This window comes from Centroberyx gerrardi, chromosome 1 (assembly GCF_048128805.1).
Source record: "Centroberyx gerrardi isolate f3 chromosome 1, fCenGer3.hap1.cur.20231027, whole genome shotgun sequence".
Taxonomy (NCBI): Eukaryota; Metazoa; Chordata; class Actinopteri; order Beryciformes; family Berycidae; genus Centroberyx; species Centroberyx gerrardi.
Window position 1 is genome coordinate 12916509 of NC_135997.1, and position 7335 is coordinate 12923843.

Consider the following 7335-nt stretch of genomic DNA (forward strand, 5'->3'; position numbering starts at 1 on the left):
GAGTAATCTGTGACAGAGGATATCTGAGTGTGTTTCCAGTTAAGAATTAAAAATCAGCCCTCTCTCTCTGTCTTTCTCTCTTTCTCCACCTCTCTCTCTCTCTCTCTCTCTCTCTCTCTCTCTCTCTCTGAAATCTATCAAGTCTCTTTCTCCCCAGCTGAACCAACAACATCAAAGGAGTGTGCTTCAAATCGCAGGTGTTGAAGGATTAAGGCCACCGCAGGATGGGGTTTTATTCTCAGCCACATCTTTGATGTAGTGTCGCTTTCACTCACTTGTATCTGTAACCTGTAACACGGCTTGGCAGCAAAGAGCTGCCCATCAAGCCAAACAGGTCCTAATTTTACTTAACTGAAAATACAGAATATTCTCATGTAGGCTACACATTAAGTGGGTGTAAGAGGCTCCACTCATGTGTCCCAAAACAACTTCATGTCAGTAGTTGCACAGAATTGAAGAGTATATAATAACATAATGAGGGATCTCATTATGGAAAATAGTGCTAATAATCTCATAAGTGTAGCATAGCTATTTTGGTTAATTCCGGTTGTGTGTTATAGCCGGGGTTGAGTCGATTTGAATTAACACAACCAAACTGTCTAGCCGTGTTGTTAATATATTGTTGCTTTTTGCCCTACTTAAATTGTTTGGACAGAAAGTAAGATGTAGGAAGGCAGCTGCCCTACAGTGTTAACTACAGAGAGGTGTTGGAGGCTGAGTGGATTCTCTCTCCATGGGAGGTGGAGTGGAAGGTGATAGTTAGGCTGGGACACAGGACAACGTCTCGACTAGGGAAATGTACATTTTAACACTAGAATGGCCTGCCACCACCAACTGACTGCTGGTTTGAATTCCTTTCTGTTTAATCCAGTGGTGTTAGGCTTTCAAGATCATGTAAGGAAATAATATATTCACCTCCTTCAGCTTGCTGGCTAACCTAAAATAGAGACACTGAACTACAAATAGAGTTCTTGTGTATTTTTACTGAAATGGTGCTGTTGAACTTGACAGTATGGATTTCTGCTTGGACTCTCTGGTCAATATCCTCCTTCATAGCTTTCATTTACAGTGCTGTACACAGGGTGCACTTTTTAGTATTTTTTTTTTTCTGTTCAGTTTCTTTATTGACTTCCATAGTAAAATTAGAAAAGATAAAGTGACCCCAGCAGCAGGAATCAAAAAACATTCATAAGTGGCACGGGTATTCCACACTGCTCTGGCATTCTGATACCAACGGTCCTCCGCAAATCCGGCCCTTGGGGTCCAGAGTGCTACTGGTTTTCTCATCTAACAGCTAGTTAATTACATTCACCTGTCAGGTGTAAAGCAGTCCCTGATTAGACAGCCAGAATGAAAACCACCTGGCAGAATAGATAACCAGCAGTAGCCTACTCTGGACCCCAAGGATTTGAGGACCACTGCCTTATACTCTAACACAGGGAGAGGCAACCATGTGCCGTGGAGCGCTGAAAGTCTGCAGGTGATTTCACTGATTAGTTCCTCCTCTCTGGTTGAAGGTGTTAATTAATTAATTAATTAATTAATTAATCTAATTAGTGAAATCACCTGATGTCGTCTGTGGTTGGAATGAAAACCTGCAGACTCTCGGCCCTCCGTGGCACATGGTTGCCTATCTCTGCTCTAAAATCCTATCAAGATGTAGAATCAAAGGAACCAAGTGTATGTAGAACAACTTCACGCTGATGGGAAGGGCCAGAGTTTGTCAGATTTCTATGGGGCAGGCTTGCCCAAACCAGGCCTGACTGGTTACCAATGGATGCAAACACCTGGCCCTAATTGGGCTGAGGATTACTTTTCACACCTGGAGATGTTTGATTACCTTTCACAGCAAACAAATGAGAGAAGCACAAAACTTTAATGTTGTTTTTTCTCTCAGACTCCCTCCATTAGGTTTCGACTGATATGGTTGGTTTTTGAAGGTCGATGCCAAAACCAGTATTCTTAGACTGAAGCTGCCGATAGCCGATAGTTTGTGCCTATATTCAATTACAAATTACAGTGTTTCCTGCTGAATTTTCTTCTTTGCAGGGTGGAAAAGCCTCTGAAACAGCATTCAGACCATCACATGACACAATAACTCTCAATTGAAACCCAGGATAATATCAATAATGTCAAAATGTCGCATGAGAATCAGTTCAGAAAGAAAGTTCAGTGTTCAATGTGTGTATTGATGAGTTATTCAATAATTATGTAATCAAACAAACTGCAATATATCCATCATATTGGAGGTGGATGACACTAACTGGCCAATATCTGAAAAAGGCAAATATCAGCCTGATATATCGGCACACCTATATCTGTCTAACCCTCTGTAACCTACTAAATCCCATAAAATGATACCAAATTCAGTATGAAACAATGTGAAAAAATGCAGAATAAAACAGTGGCAAATACATTTTTCACAGCACTGTATGCTCAGGCTTGCATCACAGTGAATTTGAAGGAGAGGAGACAAGGAAACTTTTCCAGAGTGGCCCTGCTGGTGCTGCTGGCTGTGGGCTATGTTGGGACCTTTAACCCCGGTTGGGTCAACAGGGTGTGTTGGTGTGCTGAGGAGGGACAGGAGGGCACATTGCTCCCCAGACCGTTAAGAAGCCATGTAGGGAACAGCTGAGCAGCGTCTGACAGTGGGGTCAGAGGAAACGTCACGGGCTCCACAGGCTTACCTTGAGGGGAACAGGCTGACTCTAAGGACAGGAGTAGGAGGACGCAAAGCATATAGACTCATACATGCGTCACATTCGCAGTGCAAGCACAAACGTGCACACGCATGCACGTGTTTATACATATGCAGGGCCAGACAGAAGTATTGGGAAGACAACAGAACGGGCAAAAGAAGTATTTCAACATTGGACACTTGAGAGAGACAGAAACTTTGTCAACAGAGTGAAAGTTTTGACCACTAATTTCAGCTAAATTTGCATCTCACAGAGGACTGTCATGCTGATATACCAGACCATGTGTGAATGCTATTTGCCCTCTTAGTTAATTGGCTCCACAATGACTCATCGCTTTGAGTAGGAAGATGGCATCACTAAGGAATGGCCACTTCCTGGGGTTAACGCCCTGCTGAGCAGCAGCCATTTAGATTAATGGACTGACTGCTGCAGCCCACTTTTCAGTTTCCCTCCCTCGTCTTCTCAAACTGTTTCAGTTCTCTCTCTCTGTTTACATTTTGCCACCTCAGTTTATTGAATGGAATAAAACTGAGCTTACTTTTAATCGTGTTTTTCATGTTTTTTTTTTTATCAAGGTCACAACTGAGGGCATGTGAAAATTATCTTTATCTTTTTATTATGTTTAAGATGACAGTCTAACATTCAGATCTTCATATCAGTCACTCTGGTTCTGACTTTTACCCTTTAAGCGTAATTGCATCCGGTGGGTTATGAGCAAGAGACCAGACACCATTATCCATGACTGATAGCCTTTTAAAGGCTTGAAAAGTGCTCTTCTTAACTTAACATAGGCTACACACAACATGACTGAAACGGAGACTTCGTATGGAGTGTCAGGTTTTTCCATTTATTATGGACTGATGTAAACAGAAGACATGGCTGAAGAATTTACAGAATATTATTTGATGTCTGGCTTCTCTCTTACTCTCCTGTGTTGCTGTGTTCCTGAGGCCTGTTCCTCTTCGTTTCACCAGCACAGGATGCCCCTGTCTAAACACAGGCCACGTTCTCTTCTCATAACACACACACACACACACACACACACACACGCACACACAATTTGTGTTTTGGCGTTGGCTCTCAAACTTATACTACATCTCTGTTTTCTGTAACTTGCTGTCACAGACAGAACAAACTTAAACTGTGTCAAACTTAAAGTCACTGAAATGAAAAATGATGTTTTCGCCTTTTTAGCTCATTCTAGCCATCATACAAAAATGAGAGTTAAAGCACAGGTGCGGTCTTGAAATCACTTCTAGTGCTCAGTGGGAAAAGTTAAATTATACAAAGTTAACATGAACAATAAGCTTAAACTTATATTCTAGTTCGTCTTTATATAAGGTTACATAGTTTGTGAGTTTTCTCTTGCTTGCTGAGGCCAAATAGGGGGAGGGCCGAGTCTATGATTATTGTGGCAAATTCTAAACTGTTAAGACTAAACTGCCAGTTCGCGTTACTGTTGTAGCTCTCCCCCAAGAGGTAACAAGAGGAGGGAACAGGCTGACTGGAGTTTTACACAGAGGAGCTCCATTCGGCTAAAGTGTTCCTGACTGTTGCTGTGTGCTCTGTGTGCTTCCGTAGGGCAGGAGCATGCAATGTGAGTCAGACCGCAGTCAAAAACCCGGACAGAAATGGCCCACAAATTTACCTAGGGTCATTTATGATTGCATCAGCAACCTGTCACTCAAAAACTTTAACTTTCTGCTCATGACCTTGGTGGTGATAAAGAAGCTAGTGCCCTCCAGTAAGGTCCTGGTGTCTCCAACTCCTCCAACTGTGACGGCTCTACTGTGGAGAAACTTAAACTAGTATAAGGCCTAAATGGTTCTAAATGGGACAGTAGAAACATGGATAGAGCTACAGTTCGAAGCACCCCACTGACTTAATTTGCCATTTTGTCTTCTCTGTTTTATTTGAACCGTTGCAGTTTATAGGAATCTGAGGTCTGAATCTGAGTTTTGTTTAAATACCAAGCGTTGGTGGCTCAGTTGGCTACCATATATCACAACGTTCTGGGGCTAAATCTGACCTGGGACCCTTGTTGTATGTCACCCCCCTCTCTCTCCATATGTTCCCTGTCTCTCTCCACTGTGACTATTACATAAAGGCAAAAATGCTTCCACCCCCCCAAAAAAAAAATCCTAATGTAGAAACTTGGAGCTAGTAGTAATGTGGTTGATAAGATGAACTTTTTCGATCCTTGTTGTGACAATCACTTCTGGACACAAACTCAGTGTAAATTTAAATTATTTGCCGACATTTACCAACCAACTAGTCATATCATTTGAGCATGGAGTCATATCATTTGAGCATGATTGGTGGAGCAAGAGCTTAAAACCCTCCTTGCTAGACAGACATGTTACAGTTCGCTGAAAGGAAGCTCTTGCTGAGCCACGTCCAACATCGCAAAAGATGTTTGGGTCAGTGCTTCACTCTCTGCTTCCACACATGCTGTCTCCCTTCTGTTGGCTCCTCAAAGCTCTCTTGGATCCTTTCACTGTAATAACAACACTTAATAGAGCCAGTTCATCAAAGTGTGCTGTCAGCCATGTTACTTGTAGCCTCAGCTTATAGATGTTAACTTGTAACTGTACCAGATAAAAGCACATAAATCTGACTCTTTGATGACAGCAGAGCCTGACAGTAATATGCTCCGCAGGATACTCCGCCCTGAATGATGCTATTACTTTACACACAGGTAATGCTATTAAGTTATCTAATAGGCTTAGTTCTGTGCGGGGTAAATGGATAGGTGTGAGAGATTTAGAAAGCCTTAAAAGCTGTTACACTGCAATAATGAAAGCAAAAAAAAACAAAAAACAGGGACAGAGCCACAGCAAATCTACGAAGCCAATACCTGCAGGGCCACTTCAGCACCAGGGACAGCTCCTCAGGTTTGGGCTGGGTGAGGCGGTTGAAGCGAGGTGCGATCCGGTCCAAGTGCTGCAGCCAGTTGGCACGTGGACCTGGACACACCTGAGGTCAATCAACTAATCAGTGCAGCCTTAAATCATCCAGCTTGCTGACAGGACAGTTGGTCAGTTGGGAAAGAGAAAGCCAAGCAGACAACAGCTCTAACACACACGAAGGGACTGGTAAAGGATTGCTGAGAGTGCAGTTGAACCTTTTGTGTTGTTGGGATGTTGTTGGTCCTCCTGGTGTTTTGTGGCTCACCTGGTCTTTCTCTCTCTCTCTCCTCCACCTAGGGCAGGACAAGACCAGCAACCAGGGCTGGTGGGGGACAAGCCAGGCCCCTACGTGTATATGAAGGCTCACCACTCTCTCTGCTGTCCTCTGCAGGCAGACAGGAGCCTGTCAAATCAATGCTCCAGGATGGTTGGAGCGACGGACATTTTTGTGTATCATTGGGCTAGCTTCCATATAAACCGACTTACGGCAAGTCGAGAGGCAAGAGGCTTTGCAGCAAGAACCAAAGGACCTTCTCCGTTGCCTTGCTGCCATGGATTGCCAATATGCTAATGTTGACTAGAAGAGTTAGTGAGAGAAGTACAATCTTTGATAATGCTATGTTAACCTTGTGGCTAATGTTAGCTTTCAGTTGAGTTTTGCTAAGCACTCGTGCAACGGACACATCTGCACAGTTCTCAAGCAAATGTGACACACTTTATGGCCTTAATGCCCAGACGTGTGTTACCATAGCAACTAACCCTTAAAATTCCATATTTGCCATTTTATGCTGTACTAGCCAAATTACCATAGCAAACAGTGGAAGGACCATTCTATCATTCATGTTCTGTGGTTTTAGCCCATCCCCCCCCTACTTCCCTACAACCCTTATTCGCTGTCAACCATCTCTGTGGCTTCTTGTTTTATTGTGAATCTTGCCTCCAAGTCCCCTGGGGTGTGTGTGTACAGGTTCTTGTAAATTACCTCATAAGTTGGACACTGTACAGTACTGAAATAAAGAGCTTTATGATATTGATGCTTCACGAGGAGCCTGTAAAATGACAATTATCAATGGGTTTTATTATTATCTCACCTGTGAGTTAATTAACATGGTAATTAATTACAATGGGAAGAAGGCACCATTTTGCACAAATGCAAATACAGGACACATGAATTTAACCCTGCAACATGGAAAGTATGAGAAGCTGAAGGCAAATTAATCATCTCAAACACAAAGAAAACAAACCACTGCATCATTAAGACAGTCCAACCTCATTTCACATCCTTAGTATCTGCAATAAAACCATTATCTGTGGATAGAATGCTGTTGAAAAATTATCGTTCTTGTAAAAACCTGCATGTGTTTTCTCAGATATCTATTCACACCAGCACAAGCGCACAGATTTTTCATTTCACACGCAGGCTGGAGAGTGTGAGAGCTCTCTTCCGTTGCAGTTGTTGGTTCAGGTTACCTCTGCCTCTGGCGGGAAGTAAGCCTGCTGTGACCTTGACCTTGGCCCTGCAGATCTGCTCAGTGCAGCAGAATCCCACTCCTCCTCCCTGCATCACTCCCTCTCTCTCTCTCTCTCTCTGACACACACACACAAACACACACAAACACACTAAGTCACCCACTCCTTCACTCCCTCCCTCATTGTGGGTGTCAATATTTTAGCATATCATAACACTTCTTTAGTGTCCCTCACGCAATGAGAAACAGGGGGAAGGG